Below are 24,784 nucleotides of genomic sequence, written 5' to 3' on the forward strand. Positions count from 1 at the left end.
GAACAGCAAGTTAGGAATGGGGTAGACTAAGTCACTAGAGTTATAAGGCAGTGCTAGCCAGTTAAATCGACCTAGTCTAATTTATCTGTGCACAAGGAAATCTTATAAAATCATAAAACAGATTAAGTACATGTCCTGGAATTTAATTTAAAAGGAAAAAATTTAAAAATTAAAAAAGCGTGTGTGTGTGTGTGTGTGTGTGTGTGTGTGTGTGTGTGTGTGTGTGTGTTGGAATGCCCTCAAAGGATCAGTTGGAGGAGTGGAGCTGAAATTAGAGGTGATTGTGAACTGCCAAAAGGGGACAATGAACTGAACTGGGTGGAGTCCTCTGTGAGAGTAGCAAGTAATCTTAACTGTTGAGCCCTCAAGACCCTTCTAACCTCAAGGAAAGCAAGAGACTGGGAATTCTTTTCCTCTGTCCCGTTTGCCCGCTTACCTTTCATACAAACCCCTCTACTGCGTGCACACCTCCCACAGAGCTGTAGAAACCAGCTTTTCCATATCAGGTGGGCCTGGAGTTGGCTGTCACAAGAGGGAACTCTGATCATAGCTCTCTATTCAGGATGGCTATGCTGATTTTCAGTTCCTCGACTTCACATTTATTTGTTATTACACGCTTTTCTTGCTTTTTAGTCTAACCATGTGTTTTCTTCCTAGCAGAGGTGCTTCTGGGGCTGGAGACACACCTCCTTGGTGGTCAGTGTGCTGACAGTAGAAGGCTTTTGGTTACATTTCTGTTGCTATGAAAAAGCAGCCCTAGGAAGAAAGGTTTGTCTTATCTATCTCACAGTTCCAGAACAGTCCTTTCCCAGTGGAGCTCCAGTCAGGGCAACACATTGTATCCGCAGTGAAAAATCGGAGTGGGAGGAACGCTCCCTTCTGCCTACTTCCCTTTCTCCACTTACAGATCCAAGATCCCCACCCAGAGAATGATCTGGCCTGAGGTTAATGCAATGAAGTATTTTATATCAGTGAATGCAATCAGGATAGCCCCATGGGCTGCCCAGAGGCTAACGTAACCTAGATAAGTCCACACAAAGGTGTGTTTGCCTATCTCTAGCCTAGATTCTGGCCAGTTGACAATTAACACTAACACACGGCTCTAGGTTCAATTCTACTCACTCAGAAAACAGAACAGAAAAAAAAGGGGTTAAAAAAAAGGTAATCAGGAGGCTGGGGAGGGGGTGTGGGTAGTGGTGGTGGTGGTGGAAAGTTTTGAATGGTCTTCCAATAGTTTTGAATTTAATAGAGTGTGTCAGAAGCTAAGAGGACAGTCTCAGGTGTCACACGAACACACACACCCCTTCCTCCTTTTTCTTAGCTTCCCCACCTCCTCTCTCCGGACAGGTCAGCTGATCCTGGAGCCTCTGGGGATTCTCTTGTCTCCCCCTCCCATCTCAGACTGGGAGTACTGGGATTACAGACATAGCTACTGCATCCAACTTTGCAGACTTCCTGGGGTCTGAACTCAAGCCCTCATGCCTGAACATAAAACTCCTTAGCCACTGACCGTTTTCCCAGCAGTGGTTCTCAACCTTCCTACTGCTGAGGCCTTTTAATACAGTCCCTCATATTGTGGTTACCTCCAACCATAAAACTATTTCATTGATATTTCATAAATGTAATTTTGCTAGTGTTAGTGAATCGTAATGTAAATATCTAATATGCAGGACTTCTGATAGGAGACCTTCAAGGGGTTCTCGACTCACAGGTTTAGACAGACTTTTAGACAACTGAATCTTATCTTCTGCCTCTCCCGGCCCTCCAGAAGCTTCACTTCTGGGCAGGGAAGAAGACAATTTTCTATCTGGAAGGTAGAAGCTCAAAGAGTATTTAACTATCAATGATCTTTTGTCTGTCGACAAGAGAGAGGTAGTCATCAGACTTGGAGATTGGTACCTGGTAGGTTCAATGGTTCAGTGGGTCAAGGCGACTGGCACCAACCCTGACAACCTGGGTTCTAGCCTCAGAACCTATGGGAAGAGGGAACTGACTCCCACAAGTTGTCCTTTCCCCTCTGCTAGTGCCCATGTGTGCCCTACACATACACACACAACATGAATAAATGTGGGGGGGTTGTTTGTTTGTTTGTTTCTTTCCTCCTCCTCCTCCTCCTCCTTCTTCTTTGTATTGGTGAAGTCTGGAGCTACCAATAAGTGGTAAGACATTCTTGGTGACAAGAAGGTATTAGCAGCTGAAATGGCTATTCCTGGTTGTCAACTTGACTGTATCTGGAATGAACTACAATTCAGAATTTGAGGGCTCACCTGTGATCCAGATCTTGAGGTTGGGAGACACAAGTTTCTGTCCTGGGTCTTGGCATGGAGATCTTGAGGCATAGTGGCCATGAAAAGCTTAGGCACAGGCATGGTAGCATACGCCTTTAATCCCAGGAGACTGAGGCAAGGAGATCTCTGAGTTCAAGGCCAGCCTGAGACAAAACAAGTCCCAGATCCAGGAGTGGTGGTGCACACCTTTAATCTGGGCCACACCTTCTGCTGGAGACCTACATAAGGACATCGGAAGAAGGAAGGTTCACTCTTTTTTGACTGCTTGCACTTAACTTGTGAGCACATCTGTTGGAATCTCCTTCTACTGAAGACCAGCTGAAACAACTAGCCTCGTGGGACTGAGAAACTACTAGACTCAGAGACTTCCACTCACAGCTGACTATTGTTGTGGAGTTGGGCAACAGACAGTAAGTCATCATAACAAATTCCCTTACTATATAGAGACTACCCATAAGCTCTGTGACTCTAGAGAACCCTGACTAAGACAGTAGCTAACACTGCCATATAAGAAGCTTTACCGTAAAAGGCTGCCAAGGATTGGATGAATTTAAATGTCACCTGGTTAATGATGACCCATGGGACTTAACAGATCCATGGAATGTAGTAGCAAAAATGAGTCACTGGGTTGAAAAGAAAAATGAAAGAATGACAAAGATAGAGAGAGAGAAGAGGGAGGAGAGTTGGATGCCCTGTCTTTCCAAGACTAATACATTAGGCCTTTTGCCTGCCTGCCTGCCTGCCTGCCTGCCTGCCTGCCTGTCTGTCTGTCTGTCTGTCTGTCTGTCTGTGTTTGCTTGTTTGTTTTAAGGTAGGGGCTCGCTCAGCCCTGGCTGGCCTCAAAGGCAATACATAACAGTATGATCCTGAAGTCATCATCTTCCTGGCCCTACCTACCAGATCACGTACAATCAAAACTAACATTTTGTTTGATAGTTTATTTAATTGGTGATTAAAAACAACAAACAAACAAAAAACAAAAAACATGGTCTCATGTAGCCCAAGATAGCTCAGTCTCTCTATATAGCTGAGGATAAGCTTGAATTTATGGTTCTACCTTCACCTCCCCCAAGGCTGGGGTTACAGATGTGTCACCAGACTCAGTTCTATGTAGTGCTTGGGACTGAAGTCAGGACTTTCCACTCTCTAGGCGACTGAGCACCCCCCCCCCCCCCGACCTCATAAGAGACTATGCACTTTCTTTTCAAGCTCACTTTTGCCAAGATGAATAGATACAGAATGACTGTAGGGCAGAGCATTCAAAGAAATGTCTCAGCCTCCCGGTTTTCCTCAAGTGACATCATTGAGGGGACATCAGTGTCTCTGTCCGCCCATGCATTAGCATCTTGTTGGGCCATGAGGCGACTTCCTTTGTCTCCTGGTGTTTGGCGTACAAGCCTGCCTTGCTCCAACTCTCCTGGAGACCATTTACTACTTCTGGGATTAATCAGAGCTGAGAGTTCGCAGCTTCTTGTAAAAGCATTGCCACAGGACAGGGGGCAGACTCTGGTTTCAATCACTTATACCTTCCTACAGGAGAACCAGATCTCTTCCCCTCAACCACAAGGGCTGGCTTTACCCAGCAGGAGACAAGGCAAGTCCAGGGATCATTGCCTATTTGTTTTGCCCTTTGTTGTTGTTTGAAGGTAGGGTCTGTTTCTGAGGTAGGCTGGAGCTCTCCGTGCAATTCCTGATTCACTGGGAGCCTCCTGTTTTAGCTTACTGAGTGCTGGGATTGTGGGCGCAGTCAACATTGTTGTTTGGTTGGTTGACGCTCTGTCACAGGGGTGAAAGACCTATGGGAATACCTACGGGGGATTAACATTTATGGGAAGACACATCTTAAACTGTGTGTTGACATAGTCCCTGGCAGGGGATTTTGGACTGAATAACATGGAGACCGTGAACAGAGTTCCACCATGCCTTCGTCATTGCAACTTTTCCTTTCCTTTTTTGGGTGTCTGAGACAGGGTTTCTCTGAGTGGCCCAGGCTGTCTTCTAACTCAGACATCTGCCTGCCTCTGCCTCCCAGTGCTGGGGTTAAAGGTGTGCACCACCACCACCACGAAGCCGATTCCCTTTCTTGATTGCAGATGTGTTGTGGCTGGCTCCTATAAACTGAGTCTCCTGCCATGATGGATTAGAACCTGGAACTAAGAACCATGACAGATCCCTTCCTCAAATTGCTTCTGTCAGGGTATTTCACCATTGTCACAGAAAAAGAAACAGAGAGTCTCACATTCCAGACTCAGTTTTTGTTTTTTTCATTGACTCATTTGTGTCCTACTGTGTTTTATTTTATTTATTTATTTTTAGGACAGCAGGGACACTGTTTTTTAGGCTAGCTTGAGATTCACCCTGTAGCTCAGGGAACTAAGCTCCTGTAACTAAGGGAAATATTTCTGCTTCAGTCTCCAGAGTAGGGAGGTTGTGGGTAAAGAGGTGTTATAAGCATCATCACGCCCGGCTTGGTGGTGTTAACAGGCCCTGGACAGGGTCCAGACTTAACCAGAGAATTACAGTCCTCATTGTTTTAGACTCTCCTGGCCTTTGAGGCCCTGGGGTCTTTCCCTGCATTCCTACAAATGGGATTGTAGATCCTGACCCCACACTTCAAACACACTCACACACGCGCACACACACACGCACGCACACGCACACACACACGCACACACGAGATGTGCTTGTTTAAAAAGCTTTCTGGTCTGGATGCTGCCCTGTGATCTGAGGCCAGTGCAGGGGAGTGCTGAATATAATGTGCATTGAGGTTGCCTAAGGTGACCAGGACCATTGCCTGTGATGGACAGGCAGTGTCCAGGAAGTGACAGGAAAGTCGAGTTACATTGGTAAGTACATGCACATCATGGTGCCAGAGGATTCAGGGTGAGGATCTCTCTTAACACATCTCACATAGGTGCCTTCTGGTCTCATCAGCAATAGAGTTTTGTCTTGGAGAGCCCTAAAGTGGTCTAAAGGCTCCCCTAGGCTTCAGCTTGGAGCTGTTTGTTCTGTCCTCCCTATGTAGATTTGTGACGTCCTCTGATCATCAGTAGATGAAAAGCCTCTAAGTCAGTGGCTTTTCATTGCTATTTGGTTTTACTTTCCATTTTGCTGTCTTTTCACGCACAGGAGCACATTCGTGAGTGCAAATGTGTGTGTGTGTGTGTGTGTGTGTGTGTGTGTGTGTGGTATATGTCTGTATATGTGGTATGTGTCTATGTATGTGGTGTGTATGTGTATGTGGTGTCTATGTATGTGGTGTGTGTGTATGTTGTGTGTGTCTATGTATGTGGTGCGTGTCTATGTGGTGTGTGTCTATGTATGTGGTGTGTGTGTATGTGGTGTGTGTGTGTGTATGGTGTGTGTGTGTGCATGTGGTGTGTGTGCATGTGGTGTGTGAGCATGTGTGTGTGATTGTGGGATTCAGTTTGATGATCCCCACACTTATCAGCAAGCATCGTTACCCAGTAAGCCATCTTTTGGACTCAAACAATTTGGTTGGTTTGAGAAAGCATCTCACACTGATGCTTATTATCTTGTCTAAAACTCCTGGCAATCCTCCTGCCTCAGACTCCCATGTTCTGGAATTGGTCTTGAGCCACCATATCTAGCTGAGGTTGCATTTTTTGAGGCAATAGGTTCTACACATTTGCCACATGAACTTCTGTGATATTACCAAGTTGTCATCGATTGTCATTACAATTGTCATTGTAAGCACAAGCAGAGCTTTGATATAGGAGCAGTAGGGGTGGAACAAAAGCAAGGCAGGGCCACTGCTAGCCTTCCACCACATCTTGTTAACATTACAGTTTGTGTGCCCCAAAGGAATGCTATGGGAAGTTCTAAAAAACCATGTCTCCTTTGCTAACTGAAGAAACTCCGGGGCTCTAGATTTTTCTCCATGTATTTGTCTGTGCTGTTTGTCAGAGCAGGTGGCCCCTGCTCTGCTTGCAACCTAGGGAGCCCTGTGCATGCTGCAGGGAGGCCCAGTGTTGTGGGCATCTCCTGTCCATATCAGTGGGGCTGCACACCAAGAGACGGAGCTCTGTAGATGATAGCTTTATTCCCCAAGGCTGCCAAAAAGCAGTTCAATGGAGTCTGCTTCGTTATCACGGAGTAAGGCTACATTTAAGTCAGATGACGCATGTTGTAAGAAGTCAGCATATATTGGCATTTCTTAGTAGCAATAATAAACATATCCAAAGACAAATGGGGTCAGAGTATTCCAATATCCTTTCTTCAGCCTTGGGGACAAATGAACAGGGTCTGGACTGCATCCAAAAGTTCTCCTTAAAGCAGTCTAAGGCCAAATGGTCCCTGAGAAGGTCTTGCCCACCTACAGCGGCTGTGGTTGGTCCATCCCTTTTCCCACATACTGAACATCAGCCCTGTGTGTGGCCCAGACCCAATCTGTGATCTCAGGAATCCCACTGCCCAGGTGGCTGCAAACATAGCATTACATCACAAATCCTTTGTGCCGCCTCTCTATCTGCCTGCTGATACAGCTGGCCAGTTATGGGGAGCATGCTGAGTGCCTGGGTATGGAATTTGGAAGTGGTTAAGTGTGTGTATGTTTTACAGATAAGAAAACTGAAGTCCAGAGAAGAGGCCTTATTCAAGTTCAGAGAGTAGCTTAGTGGCTGTCCAAGGCAATAGCGAACTGGTTGCTTGAGGCACCAAGGAAGCAAGTCCCTTCCCACCAGACCAGTAGCTACCACATGAGAAGACAACTGGTCTGTGTTTACATCAGGACCCTGAAATTGTTTTCTTTGGGGAGAGCGCTTTATTTCAAGGTTAAACAAAGCAAGCACCCTTGGAACAAGTGTAGAGCACGGCTCTCGGCTCTGGCTCTGTCAGATCATCTGGGAAGACTTTCAGAAACTCTCCTGGGAGCACCTCCTCAGACCAATTCAGTGATTGTATGAGTGGAACTGGGTCCCTTCTCCTTATTTCTTAAATCTAATAGCTTAATGTCCATCCAGCCAGGGCTCTATGGTCTGATATATTCAGTCTATCATGCCATCAATGGTCTTGAAGGCAGCGCTTTCTTGAATCCGGGCTTTCTGTCAGAATGTAGACTCTCGGGTTGGGGATTTAGCTCAGTGGTAGGGTGCTTGCCTAGCAAGCACAAGGCCCTGGGTTCGGTCCCCAGCTCCGGGGGAAAAAAAAAGAAAAGAAAAGAATGAACAGGACGCCCTTTGGGTTCATTTTAGCCTGTTCTGCACCAAGCTCAGTGTCCAGTTAATCAGGTCCAGAGGGTTGGGAGAACAGCAGCTGTCTCTAGATTATGTTTCTGATAGTTCCAGAGGGTACCTGGGATTCTGATGACCCCTTCAGTCCCTGGTTATTCCATCCAATTTCTCCACCATCTGAGTCCTTGGTTTTCAGTTGCCCTGGCTCCCAGCAACACCCTTTCTTTCTTGGGCTGGAAAGGCTGTCTCTTCTGTTCCCCTCCTCCTCCCTGTCTCTCACAGGGTTGGGCTGCAGAGCCTGCCTGTCTGTCTAGACTGTCCTCACAGCGTGGAACGCTCTACCTTTAAGACTTCGGTCCACTCTTTTCTTTGTCAGTTACCTGTGCTAACTGTCTAGGAACAGGACGCCCTTTGGGCTCATTTTAGCCTGTTCTGCACCAAGCTCAGTGTCCAGTGGCCGCTCCATAAATACCCCTGTAGTTTAACAAACAAAAACTTCAAACCCAGGCAAACAAGGCTAATATGTTGTAATGGCTGTCTTTCTCCTGATACAAACGAACATTCCTTGGAGATTATGCATCAGGCTTTAAACTCTCCACTCAGGGGGAAAAAAAGAGTCGATCAAATTTAACAAAGTAAGTGGTTATTTCCTGTCTGGACTTGGGGTTTTAAAGCTGGCTCAAAGAGTGCAGTCCACTAGGCAGGAATACGCTGATGAGGATTGGGGGTAGGGTTGGATGTCTGCTTGCCGATCTGGGCTCCTTGCAGCAATGAGGGAAACGCTGGAAGTTTGGGACATGGTGGGGACCGCGGATGGAGAGATCACGTAACCCAGGGAGCGGTGGGAAGTGCGGAGAGGCAGGCAAGAGTTGCCTAAGTTGAACTAAGTTGGAGCAGCAGTTCAGGTTTCGCGTCTCGCGGCGCCCACGTGGGGAAGGGGGCGGGGAGCGCGAGAGAGGGCAGGTCCGGAGCCGAGAGGCGGGGGTGGGGTGGGGTAGCGGGGGAGACCGAAGGAAATGAGACAACCTTTTCCTCCCACGGACTCAGGCTCCTCTAGAGTGTGCAAGGCTGGAGGAATCCCGAGGCCGGTTGTGCGCGTCCCTTGCTCAGTCTTGACTGGGGAGGGCCGCCCCAAATTGCTCTCCGGCGCGCGCCGGTGCCTCAGCCACAGGGCGCAGCAGCACGTTGCTGTGCCCTTCCCTAGGTGATCTGATCTACTCCAGGCCCCCTGACTCGGTCCCCGGAAGTACTCGCCGGCGGTCCCAGAAAAGGTAAGCTGTTTTCCCGAAGCGCGCTCAGGGCGCCAGGACACCCTAATTCTGCTGAGCGGGAACTCTAGTGCTCTTCGGATCCGAAACCACCGCTTTGTTCCCGAACCCCTGTCCAGGTGATAGCTCGGGGTTCTTGCCTTCTTTTGCTTCTTCCTCCGGGCGTCCCCAGCCTCTTGCTCCTTTTTGGCTTGGTCAGAACACTCTTATCCCTCTTTGGAGAGCCAGTGAATTCCAAATCTGGACGCTTCTCTAGCTGCTCCAACCCCTGGAGCTTAGCTGAGCGGACCAGCCCGCGGCGGTGGTGGACTTAGGGTTTGCTGGGGATCAACCCACCAGAAGTTGACCTAGCGAAGGATTACCTGGCTCCCACGGAGCCACTGAACTATTGACACTTAATTTGACGACCCCCACCCCCAGATCCTCGAGTTCCGAGAGGACCGTGGCGTTCAAAGGCTGTTGGCGCCCCCTAAAGCATTAAATGTGACACTCTATTGCTGAGAGGGACTCATTCAGCTTCTGGGGGTGAGGGGTCCTAAACACTCAGGGTAGGGGGAAGCGCTCATTGTGGGGTAAGAAGACAACAGGTCAGGTTCTGAAGCGGGCGAGCCAGAACTGGGTAGTTTCATTTTTACTACTTAGTTAAACTCCTTTCTCCAACCTCACGCCGGTGGCAGGAACTTCTAGGAGTCCTGGCTTTTAAAATGGACAAAAGGAAACGAGGGAGCAAGCGGCTTTGAACCTCACAGTTTGCAAAGGGTCCAGCGTGAATTTGAATCCCAACTGGTCCGTGTCGCACACCCCAAGTTCAGTCCTACAGATGGTTCCTCAGTCTGGTCTGAGCAAGAAATCTGCCACCTCCTGCCTGCTCGCAGCCAGGAAGACCAAGCCTTTGCCTTTTATAGCAAATACATTGGGATTCCGTTCAAATCCGAAGCGTTTATTTAGAGCCCGCTGCTGTCCCAACTCGGTGAAGCTGACACTACCCGAAAAGCTGCACTCCTTCAGCCCCTCCTTCCCCTCCAGCAGTCGATTTGTTATTCTGCCACTGCAGGCTGGCTTGAGATCAAGTCCTGTGTCTAGGAGGAGGACAGGATCAGACCACCAGCCTTGGTGATGCCTCCTTGTTGCTGGTTTCTTTTCCGAAAAATAGAGAGTGGGCCAGGTGTGTTGTAGCACACACGGGGCTCTGCACTTGGGAGGTGGAAGCCAGAGGATCAGGAGTTCAAGGTCATCTGTGGCCACAACCTGCAGTTTGAATCCATCCTGTGTTCACAGGATTTTGTCTCCATATACCAAAGTCAAAAACTAAGTCAACAAAGTAGGAAAGATGTGGTGGAGCTTAGTTTTAATTTTAGATATACTTTATTTTGTATTTTGTACATGTTGTATGTCTGCCACATGTGTTTTAACTGTGCCCCTTAAGAGAAGTCTGGTTGTATCTGGAAATACTTTTGGCCATCACCATGTGAATGGAGGGGCATGCTGTTCACCTGGTAGACCGTTCAGGAGAGCCCTCTCCATGCCGTTATCTGGCCTATTAATGCTAGTGCTTTCATTGAGTCACCCTGACTTAATGAACTGGTTCACAGAGAGAGCCAGTGTTCCAACTCACATCAGCTCTACCTTAGCAGATCACCCCAGCCCCTGTTCTGATATCCCCTCCCCGACCTGCAATCCCAGGGCCACAATTCCATTGCTGGATTCCCACCAGGCCACTGGCCTGCCCCCACACCTTTCTTGGGTCTCCATTGCTCACAGGAAGGACCTAGATCTACCGGTGTTTGTCAGTCATTAACAGCACCCCCGAGACAGTCTCTGAGGGATGAAATCTAATCTGTGACCTTGCACACCAGCCCCAGGCTTTCCTGCTCACCCTCACCCTCCAGCCCTTCTGCCATGCTCTGGACACATCCTAGCTCACTGACCCTTTGCCGTTCTGATCTCTTGACCCCACCCTCCCTGCCCCAGTGGCTTGGCAAACAGCTCATCATTCTTTGGTGTAGAACTCAGTCTTTTGGATGGAGCTTTTCTCCATTTCATAAGACTGTATTATTGTTCTCAGTATCCCATTTGTAGACTTTACAGCAGGGGACTCCTTGCTCACCTCTCCACTGATCCCCATATACCAAGCCTCGTAGAGGGCTGTGCTCACACTGCCTAACTGATAGGATAACTGTCTATTTTAAGACCAAGTGCCTGCTCCGTGCCATGCTCACTCCAGGAGTTTTTGACTCGCCTGATATTGTATCATCATTACAAATTTCCTATGGAAGCACAGAGAGGCTGTGACGTTTGCCTAAAGTCACACAGCTCGATAATGGTAGGGTCAACATTCACATAAACATTTGGAATTTAGAACGCACACTCTTCTTGCTACAAAGGTAAGGGGGTTAGTCTGTATCAGACTCAGCCAATGTTCGGTGAATGTGATCTGAGATTTGTCCACTAACCGTGCGGGCCTAAACACGTGTTTGTTCTTTTTAAACATGTACCACACTTAGGATCCAAGACTGTCCTATCAGCAGACCTGGTTTTCCTTCTCCTTTTTGCTTTGCCTGCAGCTACTGAATGGTCAGACACCAGCCCAGCCCCTAGTCATGCTGACCTTGCTGCTAAATGAAGCTTAAGTGTTTGCAGTCTAGGCTGGGGCAGCACTCAGTCTTCAGGAGGATAGTAGAGGGAAATGCAGTTAATGCTCCTACTTGGAAGAGAGAGAGGTTCAGTCAGGAAGAAGGGACTTTGGTGAAGGATGTGAATATGTGCTCCCCTTCCTGTATGGGACACTATGCCTTCTCTCTAAGATCTAGTATAGGCAAACTTTGTTGAGGGATTTTAATGCTTCTCATAACGGAGTATTGGAGAACCAGTTTTGAAGCCCACTGCTGACCCTTGTCACTGGATACTAGATTACAGCTGGTCACTTCACCAGCTTAGAATCCTGTTTCCCTCAAAGCAACCTTGGCTTTGAATGCCAAATCCGCTCCTTGCTGGTTCCAGGGGCCTTGCTCTGATGGGCTGTGTTTGACTCACCAGCTGCTAATGCCAGAAGCAAATTTCTCTAGGTCATTAAAGATAGGAAGAAAAGCCAGATCCAAACCTGGGCATCTCTTCTGTTTGCTATTTGGATAGTCTAACCTAGAAAATAACCTGCTCAGAACAGTGGGGTGGGGTGGCAGTCTCAGGACCAATTAGGGCCTCTGATGCCACACCCTGCTGTCTCTCTCCATGCGTGATTCCTCCTAGTCTCTGTGAAGTGTACCTTGCTGTTAGACTCTGTGCACATCCTGTTAGGCTTAGGAAGACGTGGCTTGGTCCATTATTATGATCGCTGCCTGATTCTTCCGGTGTTACCTAGAACTTGGAATGTGGGTGCAGTGTATAGCTCAGTGCTGGGTGCTGGAGACACACAGACAAAGGAGACATGTGTGCTGGGCTTCTGCATGCATACATGCATGTATATGTGTGTGAGTGTGTGTGTAGTGGGGCTGAATGATCAAAAAGCATGAGTATCAGGAAACTTTGTACAAAGCACAAGATCAAGAAAGGGCTGGGCAGATCTTTAGACATTTGATGAGGAATGGAGACCTAGAGATAGGCCTGGGGAGGTGTGGCTTGTCTGCAATCTGCTGTCTGTCCCTGTACTGCTAGGAACAATGGAGTGGACGTTCCCAGTTTAGGTGCGCAGACTGCTTTGAATGGTGATTCTGCCCTCTATCTCTGTTGGCTTTGTTTCCTCCTGGGGCCAGGGGACCAGAGCCTAGGGAGTGGAGAAGGGATACTGTCTCCAGTAAGCAAAGAAATCGTGGTCAATGAAAGCTGAGCTCAGAGGCTGTGCATGGCTGTTTTGTTTTCTTTTCAAAACCCTGGCTGATAAACTATGGGGATGGCCCTTCTAGAGCTCTGGCTTTGGGACAGTTCCCTTTATAGCATCTAGAAGTCTGGGTCAATGGCTAAGTAATGGGTAAGTTTCTCAGACTTAGGGAGAAAGAGGCAGAAGCAGAGACGGAGGGAAAAGAATCGATACAGAGATCCATGGAGAATGAAGAGTGAACTAGAAGAGTTGTGATATCTGGGCCTCTTCTAATCCAGCAGGTCAGTGGCTATCAGGGCTGACACAATTCCCTGAACCCAAAGCCTTTTGTGTGCGCTTACTGATTGTTTAATTGGTGGAGGTGCCTCTGCAGGTCATCCCTAAACTTGACTCTGTCTACCATTCACGGTGTCTACCCCCCCCCCCCCCCGCCCCCGGCACACATACCCCTAGGGCCATGCAGGCACTTTTGGAGAGGAGAGATAAGTGAAAAGCTCTAGCACAGGAGTCCCCCACACCCCACCTTCAGGATGTCCACAGCAGAATGGAGAGATGGGAAGACAGCTGCACAGCACAGGGGCAAGCAGGACAAGATGAAGAAGATAATGTGACAGCCAAAAGCTGAATGTCCCCTGGAATCTTGTGATGAGAAAAGGAAAAGACTGGGGCACTGTTGCCATCGAGAGCAGGAGTTTGTCTCCCATAGAGAGACTTTACACAGTTCTGAAACTTGTCAGACTACCTGACCAGCAACCTACGATGGAGGACCAGGGACCACGTCTTGACCAGTACTGCTTAGATTTGAACCTAAATGTCACATCAGGATCCAGGGTGGGAAATGTCACTAGAACTCTGTTTCTGTTCCTATTATCTGATTAGATCTCTTTCGTCTGGTTTTTTTTACCAGTGTCTGTTTAACTAGCTTTGTGAGGATGGATAGCTGAGTCTGGTTCTTTAGAGCCAACAGGGCCCAGGCTCTGATACCTAACAACTGTGGTAACAGGAACGGAGGAAAATTCTTTCATCTAGAGCTCAGGGGATGTTGGCAGGTGAGGGTATCCTCTCCTGAAGACCATCTTATGAACACAGGAGAAAAGAATTCCTGGAGGGAGCTCCTGGTTATTGCAGGAGTCCCTGCAGTGGGTATTGGACTCCGGGGATGAAGCTTCACTTAGATAGATTTGTTCAATTGATACTTACATCGATTCTACTCTCTGAGGGGTGTGTGTGTGTGTGTGTGTGTGTGTGTGTGTGTGTGTGTGTGTTATGTGGGGGGAAGGGAGAGAGGGAGGGAGGGAGGGAGGGAGAGAGAGAGAGAGAGAGAGAGAGAGAGAGAGAGAGAGAGAGAGAGAACACATTCATAGCTAAATGGCAGAGCCAGTATGGGATGCCAGTCACACACTCAGCCATCCAACCCTGCTCCTGACCATCTCAGGACAGCCTCTGATCCCTACCACAAGAAAAAAAAAGATAGAGGATGTAGCTCAGTTGGTAGAATGCTGCTGCCTAGCTTGCATGAAGCCCTGGGTTCAATTCCCAGGACTGCATAAAATGCATTTGTGGAACATGTTGTAATCGCAGCACTTGGGAGGTAGAGGCAGGAGGAGGATCAGAAGTCAAAGTCATTGTCAATTATGTAGTAGGTTCCTATGTTCAAGGCCAGCAGACACACACACACACACACACACACACACACACACACACACACACACACACAGGGGGAGAGAGAGAGAGAGAGAGAGAGAGAGAGAGAGAGAGAGGAGAGAGAGAGAGAGACAGAGACAGACAGACAGGGAGACAGAGACAGGGGAAGGGGAAAGGGAAGGGGAGAGGGAGGGGGCAGTCACTTCCTCCTGCCTTTTCTCCATACAGACTTGCTCACTGCTTTGAAGCCTGCTCCTTTACTTTCTTCCTCCTCCTCCTGCCCCAGATTTGATCCCAGAGACAGCCTGCACTTTGTCCTCCAAAGCAAGAGGAGGCGGAAGTACTACTCAGCAGAGGGGTCACCATAAACTTCGGAGGAAAACAGCTTTTCCTAGAACACCCAAACTCAGTGCGAGCTCTCCCCTTGCCCTGTGCTGATCTCTGTGGCTCAGAAGGGCAGTAGCCTAAGGGAGCATACTTCAGGGATCTTGTTCCTCTTGTAGGAGGGAGAGTCACCGGGGCTGGCTAAGGCTGGCTTTCCAGGCATCTAAACAAACACAGCCAGCTGTCCTCATGCTTGCTCAGCCTGTTAGGACAGGACGTATCACTGCAGCCATCAAGGAGGGGGCAGGTGGCACGTCTTTCTCAAGGTGCTCGGTCCATTGCGCCTCTTAGCTGGGCAACCTCTAACAGCAGCCCCCTGCATTGCCACCCTGAGGTGCAGTAGGGATGTAACTTCTACAGGCGTGGACCGGAGTCCTGAGGGGGACTGCCTATGTCCCACTGCAAAGAACCCGACCAGGGACACATGGTTAGAAATAGAAATAAACAGTTTGTTAACAAAGTAATTAACAAAGGAACGGACTCATTCCCAAGACTGGGAGTGGGTTAGTGAACTGAGGGAAGCCTGTACTCGAACATACTGGGCCCTGAGTGGACTGACCCTTTCCCTTTTGTGTATCTCATTTTTTCTTGCTTTTGTTCACTGAAGCCCAGACAGGACAGGGAAGGGCATCTTCTTTCTCTACCAAGGATGACTTTTCTATGCTAATCTTGATGCAGCTTTCTCTGGTCTCCTGTTGCTTGGCTACTAGAAGGGGCTCCACAAGGTATTGCCAGTGGTCTACCTCAAGGACTTGGTCCTTTCAGGAGGGGCAGGGATGGTTGTCAGGGTATAACCCTGAGAATCTCATGCGAACACCTTGGATGTTGTTCTAGGAAGGTCAGGCATGAAAGTGAGGCGTCCTCTGGCCTCACACATAGATGACTTGGTAACTGTGATGTCTCTGCTCACCTCAGCCTGTCACCATTTGTGGATGGCTCTCATACCAGCCAGGCTTCATTCCATGCCCTAGAGACATGGATGAGCAAGGTACTCTGTTCAGAGACCCCGTGCAGAGACAGATGGAGTCAGAGGTAGAAATGTGTCATCGCACTGCCCATCCTTTGTGCTGAAATACACTCTCTGGAAGCGGAGAAGTACCCTGACAATTCCCAGATGCCAAGGTCGACTAGGAACCTGAATGCTTACATACTCCAAGGACTCAATAAATCAATGTCAGACTAGTTTGTTTTCTGTGGCTGTAACTGCGTAGCCCAGACAGGACATTTTATTATGTTTTAAAGGCTCTTTTTTAGTACACAGCTCAGAAAGCCTAGCTTAGCACCTATGATGTCTGCAGGATCATGTTGTAGTGGAGGGCATCCTTTGGCCTGGACAGAGCAAGCAGCTTAGATCAGGTCTTGCCCCTTCCTCCCCTGTAGGGAGGCATAAGATAGGGTCTATTCCATGACCTTATCTTTTCCTAATTGACTCTGAAAGGCCACCTGCAAATGCCATTTACATGTGAGTTGGGGATTGGGTTTTTAATAGGTGAGTTCTAGGTAACACATTAAAGCCATTGCGGTTGCGATGTTCTGAGAAGTAGGGATGGTAAAGTGCTAGGATCGCCCAGAGGAGGAACATTCCAGCTAAGTCTGGACAGCAGGCAGGACGCCCAGGGGGAGTGTGGAAGGGAACGAGACTGGATTTGTAGGTAGAGGGGCTGATGAGGGAGGACTGGTTGAAGAGAAGGGAGGCCCACCTACAGAAGAGCAAAGCCACTCATTCCATCAGGAAGTGTCTTGCTGATGTCTGAACTTGACTTGGAAGGCACTGGAGAACTACTGAAGGGTTTCACAGAGCAGAGACCAAGACCAAGACCAAGACAAAACTTCCTGGCTGTGGAGAAGACACTAGAAAAGAGCTAGGCAGATGTCAGATGAGCAGCCAGAATGTCACTGTCGTTTGGGGTCTGGAGTCAGATGTTTGCTTCACTGCCTCCAACACCTCTGTGCTACTTGTGCTGGGTGGTGAGTGAGACACTGTCTTCTCTGAACACAGGGAGTGTGATTCCTCATTCCTGGGCAATGGGGCCAGCGTCAGGATTCTGTATGACATGGTATGCCTCCGATCATGTTACAGGTGTAACGGCCACGCGATTATTTTTAATATCGTTACTGTCATCCAGGCAAGAACTAGTAAGTTTCTGAGACACTGGTACCAGGGGTGGAGAATCCAGGGCCAAGAAGCCCTTGGCACTGAAGTCAGCGTTTACTGGCGACTGATCGGACGAAGGAGCACGGAAAGGCAGGAGCCCATGATGACTGAGGCGTTTTGGCCTGGGCATGAAGGAGAAGGGGAGTAGAGCCATTCATTGGCATAGAGGGTGGAGGAGGAGGAACAGGGGAGGGGGAGGGTGCTGTATGGCAGGAGAGGGCAGTGAGCTCAGTTTCAGACTGGCCAACTTGGAAACCTCCAGGACAGGTGGGGAGAGGTGTCTGTGGGCTGATGGCTTCATGAGCTTGGCATTCAAGAGAGGCCTTAAAGCAGATTCATGAGCCAGCTGTAGCAGGAGGCAGTGAAGTCATGTTTCATCATTGCTTCAGGGGGAGCTATGGAGTGTGGGAAGGGGGCTATGGGTAGGGCTTACTTTCCAGTGTTTATTTATTGTTTCTTTCAAGACAGGCTCTTATGTAGCCCAGGCTGGCCTCAGACTTTCCGAGGAACTGAGGGTGACCTTGAACTTGGGATCTTCCTGTCTTTGGGGTTACAGGTGCACATTGCCAAAGCCTGGTTTTTGTGGCTCATGCTTTGTAAGCACTCTGAGTCACATCACTAGGTCCAGATGGTGCTTTTAAAGTATGCTTTGCATTCTAAACCCTCTTATCGATCCTAACTAGGAGCAAAGAAACACCATCAGGAAGGAAGGGGGTTGGTGAAGAGTCTGAACTTCTGAGTACAACCAGAACCAAGGATACCTATAAATGTACCTATTTTATAGCTGAGTAAACTGAGGCACAGAGATGATGAACAACATAGCCATGTAGCTGTCAATGACAGACCCAGGATTTTCACAAGGCTTGTCAGGATCCATATCTGTGCCAGTCTACTCTGAGAACAGGGGGTTGCTGGGATGTCATACAGAGCTCCAGGCAAGGGGAAGAGAAGACTGTGAAGGCAGCATTGGGAGGGGACATGCAGAGAGCAGGAAGACAGGGAGACTGGAATGCAGACAGAAGCCTTTCCTGGATGGAGGGACTAACAGCCCAGGAACAGGTCAAGTCCATGTAGAAGGGCCATTCATTGCCTGGGGGATTAGGAGGCCACCGAGTGATGAGTCCTGAGTGGGTGGGTGGACAAGAAGGCTGCGTTAATGAACACGTAGGAGGTGTGGACGTGGAGCTATCTATGCTGACAGAGCTTGTGGGGAGGTCGGCAAAGAGGAGGTAGGCACAGAACACAGGGAGGAATGAGTTCAAGGAGGCATGGAAGAGAAGCCCCCAGCACATATGAGAGAATCCTGGTGGATGTAGTGAGCTTGGGAAAGCCTGCAGACACAGCTCAGCTCTGCCCACCATCAGAGGATTCCCACTGGGGAGAGCGCAATGGATGTGAGCAAACACTCTCCTGGAGTTTCCACGGAAGTAAAGCATCAGAGAGTCCTCAGGAGAGAGTCATATTTGCTACAATAGCCATATATATATACCATCTCCCTGCATGGGCGTCTCCTTGCTTACTCTCCTTTCCACAGAGACCTTTGTTTGTCCTGTGTTCTGGGCAGCAACCACACACACAGGGAATTATCATGAAAGAAGTCCTGGAGGGGCCCCACCCAAGACCTGAGTTTGATATCCAGAACCTACGTGAAGATCAAATCATGGTGCTGTGTGCTTGGAATCCCAGCAGTGGGGAAGTGGAGACAGGGTGGGATGGGTTCCTTGGGACTCTCAGGCCAGGCAGCCTAGCGTTGAATTCCAAGCCAGTGAGAGACCCTGTCTCAAAACAAACAAAACCGGTAAATAGATAAAGGTGGCTGGCACTCGAGGTGAGATGGACCTCTGGCCTCCACAGGCATACTTGCACACACACTCGTGCACTCCTTCACACGCACAAACACAAAGAAGCCCCTGGTGGGTGTTTCAAACACTCCACCATTCATAGGTGGGGCACAGAAACTGTCTTTCACAATACCCAGCCATGAGTCATCACTCCTAGAATCCAGACAGGTAAAGTTCAGGGACAGCATACGGCCCCTCCTCTCTCCAGCTCCAGGGCTTTGCCTTCAGAAGAGTCTTCAAGGTACCCTAACATGCTGGGGTGCCTTATCCTCTGTGGGGACAGACACCTGCTCTGTAGTGTCAGGTTGGTGAGGGCCACAGCCGACTTATGACCTTGAGGAGGAAGGAGGGGACTCTCAGGGACCCCCACCACTTGGAGAATTGTGAAGCCAGAGTCACCAGCTCCTGCCTGGACATAAGAGTTCTGGTTTTGGGAGCAGAGGAGGGTGGCGGGGATGAAGGCAGTGTGGGGGAGGAACAAGGTCACTGTTTCTGCTAGGAACAAAAAGGTGTGTGGTTTTCACTGCGTCTGCTTTGAATGACTTGATGATTTGTCTTCTGTCATTTAAGTTTGTCATAAGGAAAAAAAAAAACAAGTTCCCTTGTTAACGTTTTGCTGCCCGGCACAAGGAACAGAGGCCCTGCAGGCCTTCTGAGGTGATGTCTTTATCTTGGGGCAAAGTTTCTGAACTTTGGGGACTTAGAAGTCTTTCACTCAGACAGGGACTATGAAGGGTTAAGTCTTGACTCAAGCAATAAATGCTGCTTTGCCTGGCCTGGCCTCCTGGCTAATATCCCCGAGGCACAGGGCTAGAATTGAGAGCCAGCTTGTAAACATTCTGCGGTTCAAATGGCATTTTTGCTCTTGGAAGTCCTTCAGTGAGATGTACACACCTTCACAGAGGGCCTCTGACAGGCTTTCCCAGAGAGGTGCTGCCCTGAATCCAAAAGATCACAGCCTTGGGTGTGTCAGGGAGCGTGTGTGTGTGTGTGTGTGTGTGTGTGTGTGTGTGTGTGTGTGTGTGTGTGTGTGTGTAGATATGCATTCATGTATGTGTATGTCTTTGTGCAAGTGTGTGTTTCTGTGTCTGTATATGTGTGTGTATGTATGTATGTGTCTGGGTATGTATATGTGTGTGTGTTTGTGTCTCCACACCTACAGCAATAATTCAGCTGAATTAATTTGCTTCAGTTTCTTCCTCCGGGTGTCAGGAAACACAATGCTGGCACAAAAGTCATATTTCAAACTTGGAGGTTCCATGGGTCTCTGAAAAGATACTCTAGGAACTGAAGAGGAATGGGGATGTGGGCGTAGTGCTGAGGGTCCTTGGCTGAGTAGTGGTGTACACAAGCAAGACACTGCAGAGGGAGGACCACAGGTGTCCTCCCCAGCCTTCTTTGGTAGATCGTGAGGAGCAGGCATTTTCCCCTAGGAGGGTGCGTGTCTGTGGCTCAACCCAGGTGTGGACTTTGGGAAGACACGTAGCCCTTTGTGTGGTTTGCATCCAATCTTACGGGTCTGAATGCTCTGTCAGGGAAAAGACTGGGCGTGTGGAGTGACTGCAGAGCACTGTGTGTGTTCCATGATAATTAAGAGTTTGCCTTCTGTGCTTTATCATTGAGAACACTGGAGTGTCATGGTCCACACAGAAGCTTGGAATAGAAGTCTGGGTTGACATTTGCAGCTGCAGCATCATCACTGTCAAATGCACCCCTGTGCAGGTTTGGGAAGACTGTGGCAATGGGAGTGACAGTGCTTTAGACAGGATGTCTTGTAGACTCAGCCTATACTGAGAAAAAAGGTCTTGATCCAAGTATGGTGGCCCACACTTTTTTTCCAGCACCAGGAGGCTGAGGCAGGTGGATCTCTTCTCTGTGCGTTAGAGGTCAGCTGGTCTGCAGAGTGAGTTCCAGACCATCTATGGCTACCTAGTGAGATCTCGTCCTAAAGAAGACAAACAAACAACCCCAACTAACCAAACAAATAAAAGGTCTCAAAACACGGAAGAGGAACTGTTTCGGTAGAGTTCTGTCGCTGTGATGAAACACCATGACCCAAGCAGCTGGGAGAGGAAAGGGTTGACTTGGCTTACGCTTCCACATCACTGTTCATCACTGAAGGAAGTCAGGACAGAAACTCACACAGGGCAGGATGCTGGAGGCAGGAGCTGATGCAGAGGCCATGGACGAGTGCTGTTTACTGGCTTGCTCCCCATGGCTTGCTCAGCCTGCTTTCTCATAGAGTCCAGGACCATCAGCCCAGGGATAGTACAACCCTCCCAGATCAATCACTAATTAAGAAAATACCCTGTAGACTTGCCCACAGCCTAGTTTCATGGGGGTGTTTTCTCAATTGAGGCTCCCTCCTCTCCAGTGACTCGAGCTTGAGTCAAGCTGATATAAACTAGCTAGCACAGGAATATAGGAAAGATTGGTTTTGATCTTGGCAATGACACCATGTAACAGTTGTTGGGTCCTAGAATTTTAAAGAGTCTTAACTAACTGGAAGGGCTCAGATATTCCAGGTTAGCCCCTGACTTAATTATGTAGCTGACGGTGACCTTGAACCTCTGAACCTCCTGCCTCTACCTCCCAAGTCCTAGGATTACATCTTCTTCCAATTTATGTTTTACTTTGGCAGCAAATAATTTTATATGCTCATGTGTGCTAATTTCATTACTGCTTTTCCTCCTGTCCCTAAGGAACTTCAATTCCTCTTTAGCTCTCTCTTAAAACCTTACAGTGTCACATGCGTACTTTGGCACTTGGAGCCCAAGGTAGTCCACCTGTCAGTATTGCCCTTGACCCCTGATCAGCCACAGGACACTGAGCAGAGTGGCCCCTATGTAGCTGAATTGGTGTTGCTCTGATTTTCTTTTAATTAAAGTTTTATTTCATTTTACGTATATGCATGCTTTGCCTGAACGTATGTCCCTGTGCCCACATGTGTGCAGTGCCCTAAGAAGTCTAGAGTTACAGATAGTTTTGAACCACCATGTCTGGGAATGGAACCTGGATTCTCTGGAAGAGCAGCCAGTGCTCTTAAACTCTGAGCCATCTCTCCAACTCCTTGCACAGGAACAAACACTGGAGCAACCAATTCCACTCAAAACTATGGGAGCCCTTATGTGGCCACCTGCAGCTGCATAATATGTAGTCATATGTATTTCCTTCTTTTGTTTTTCTTGATTTTTTTTTTTTATGGTATGGTCTTACTACATAGTTGAGGCCGGCACTTGGCTTGCAGCTCAGGATGTCCTCCTGTTCACCATCGTCCAACCTCCCCCTTCAGAGTGCCTGGATTGCAGGTGTGAACTCCACGCCATGTACAATTGTATCTTCTTGTAAGAGAACGCACCCCATAGGACTGGCTGAGCCTGCCTGCTGTGTTCACTGAACCTAACACCAGAAAGCTGGAGTAGTGACAGTGCGCTCGTGTGTACGGTCCTACAGCATGAAGAGACTTGTGTGGATCTGAATCGTTAAGCGATCTGTTTGCAGCTCCAGATTTCCTAATCTATGACACATGCACATGTGTGCTAGTATGCTCATCATTTTGGCAAGAGACCCTTCTTCAGGAGTGGGCAGTAAGAGCCAGCTGGGCTTGTAAACCCACGGGCCCTGCGGTGGTTCACAATGGGCACAGACCACTGTTTACAGGTCTTAAAAATAATTTTAAAAAGTCTGCATTGTTATTTTATGAGTATTTTATCTGTGCACCACCTGAGGGATGGGTCCTGGCAGAGACGAGAGACATGGTTGGACTCCTTGGCAGTAGATTCCAGATTATGAAATCTTCCTGGGAATCGAACCCAGGTCCTCTAGAAGAGCATTCAGTGCTTTAAAAAAATGTGGTTTTTAGAGTTTTAGTTTTTATTTTTTTTTCTACATGAGTGTTTTGCTTGCATATATGTTTGGGCATCAAGCATGCAGAAGCCTGGTGCCCAATGAGGTCAAAAGAGGGCATTGGGTTCCCTGGAACCAGAGCTATGGACAACCCTGGGCCACCATGTAAGTGCTGGGAACTGAATGTCAGAGATGAACTGCCTGCTGTCGGTGCTGGGAACTGAACTCGGGTCCTCTGGGGGAGCAGGGTGCATTCTTAACCACTGAGTCATCTTTCTAGTCTCTCTGTTTACAGTTAGAAAAATAATTCTTTTGGTATGACGTGAATCAAACATCTGGAGAGCCCTTGACACAGACAGGCTGAGCTCCACTGTTTGGGGGAGAGAGGTGTAAGACCATGGTAGTCCCTGCTGGACTGTTGAGCAGGGCCGGCTGGGAAGGACCTGTATGCTGTATCTGGGAAGTGTCTAGTGCCGGCTCTGGCCTAGCTCGTTTTGTGCTGCTTGGAGCTGGATCTGCACAGAGAAATTTCCTGTGGCTGCCAGACTGACAGGCTCTGTGTCGAGGAATGATCCAGAATGTGCATGTGGAATGTGATTTCTCCCGTCCAAGCTCAGCCCAGGACTTAGCTCTAGATTCCTCTAGACCCCGACCTATCTTCCCTGAGTGGCCAGGTTCTCTGTGGTTCTGGTTTTTTAGTTTCCATATGGATTTCTCAGACTCCTTCTATGTATGTCCTGGCTTTCTTATAAAATAGATATCTTGATTTTATTCTTTGATAGTTTCATGCATGTATATATTTTGATCATATACACAATCCCTTGCTTTCCGTCCCCAGATCCCTTCTCCTTCCCAGGAGGTTCTCCCTCTTACTGTGTCTTTTGTTTCTTGACACTCTTGAGTTTAATTAGGGCTGCTTGTGTGAGTATGGGCTGGGACTTATTTCCTGAAGTTACAGCAAGTTACCAGTGACTCCCCAATCCCCCAAGAAAAAGGATCCAATCGAGCAGGCAGCCATTAACTGCCAACAGCATATAGGGCCAGAGCGGGGATGGGTTGGGGTGGTTCACAAGCCCCTCCCCATCCAGTAGGTTCTGTTTTCGGCCTCGATGATGTCTACAAGTCACCTTTGAACCTGTGAGGTCAGGGTGCAAAGAGTGATGAGCAGAAGAGCTGCCTTTTCCCCTCTGCCGTTTCTCGTCACCTGCACATGCCTCAGATCCATCCAGCTCAGGAGGCCTGCGTTAGAAGGTGGAGGTTTAGAGATGAAGGCTGGATAGAAATGTAGCTAGAGGATCACATGGTTTAACAGGTGTCCTGCGTTAAGGTGCCAGGGGTCTGCCAGCACATCCTTCCTACTCAGCTGCACACTAGAAGGGTTGGGTGGGCTTTGCTTTGGATTTTTCTGGCACGTATGGATTTTGTGGCTGTTTTCAATTCCATACATGTACATGCATATGTGTATGTTTGTGCGTGTGTGCGTGTGTGCGTGTGTGCATGTGTGCGTGTGTGTGTGTGTGTGTGTGTGTGTGTGTGTGTGTTGAACAGAATTAGTGTTATGTGACTTTCTCAATCATTCTTGTCTTTTGAGAGGCAGAGCCTCGTACTGAATCTGGAGTTTACTGGTTTCAGCTAGGCTGGCCGGCCAGTGAGTCTCAGGAGCTTTCTGTTTCTGACTCTCCCATGCTGGGATTACAGGTGCCCACTGCCAGGCCAATTAAAAAAAAAGGTTTATTTATCTTTATTTTATATGTATTAGCATTTGCTAATTAATGTATGTGCACTGTGTGCATGCAGTACCAACAGAGGCCCGGAAGAGGGTGTCAGACCTTTTGGAACTGGAGCTCCTCCCGTTCCCAGAGTCTTGATTTCTTTTTCGTATTCAATACAGTCTGGATTCTCTGCCTCATTCTTCTAGCCCAAATGGTCCCACTTTGCTGTCAAGGATTTTCTGACTTGAGGTGGAGCCCTGCAGTGCAGTGGGCACAGAGATGAGGATCTCATTCCTTGCCAAGAACACCTTTTTTTCTTTTCTTCCAAATTAGCGAACTACGATCATGAACTTTTAATCATCTTACCTCTTTCTTCAGAGTGCCCGATTGAGGGTAACACCTCGTCCAGTTTACATGGTGCTGGGAGTTGAGGCTAAGGAGGGATTCTTGCCAGGCAATCACTCTACAAACTGAGTTAACCCCAGCAGGTCATTCATGATGTGGATATCTCTACCTGTTTCCAACATTCGAACTCACAGGACCAACTGTGATTGTCTTTGAAAGTTCTTGCTCCTTTTCTGATGCTGTGCCGCATATAGGTCCTACTAAGACAGAAGCCCCTGCTCTCAGCCTGGCTCAA

The 24,784-nt window shown here is 48.5% G+C and overlaps 1 protein-coding gene across 1 annotated transcript in view; it reads left to right on the forward strand.

The window, feature by feature from the left end:
• Positions 1–8,475: 8,475 nt before the first annotated feature.
• Positions 8,476–24,784, forward strand: part of Eva1a (eva-1 homolog A, regulator of programmed cell death) — a 49,052-nt gene continuing 32,743 nt past the window's right edge. Inside the window, 1 exon segment of the mRNA NM_001109243.1 lies at positions 8,476–8,751. The gene's annotated coding sequence lies outside the window, so the exon portion shown is untranslated.

The sequence above is a fragment of the Rattus norvegicus genome, chromosome 4 (assembly GCF_021556685.1).
Source record: "Rattus norvegicus strain SHRSP/BbbUtx chromosome 4, alternate assembly SHRSP_T2T, whole genome shotgun sequence".
Lineage (NCBI taxonomy): Eukaryota > Metazoa > Chordata > Mammalia > Rodentia > Muridae > Rattus > Rattus norvegicus.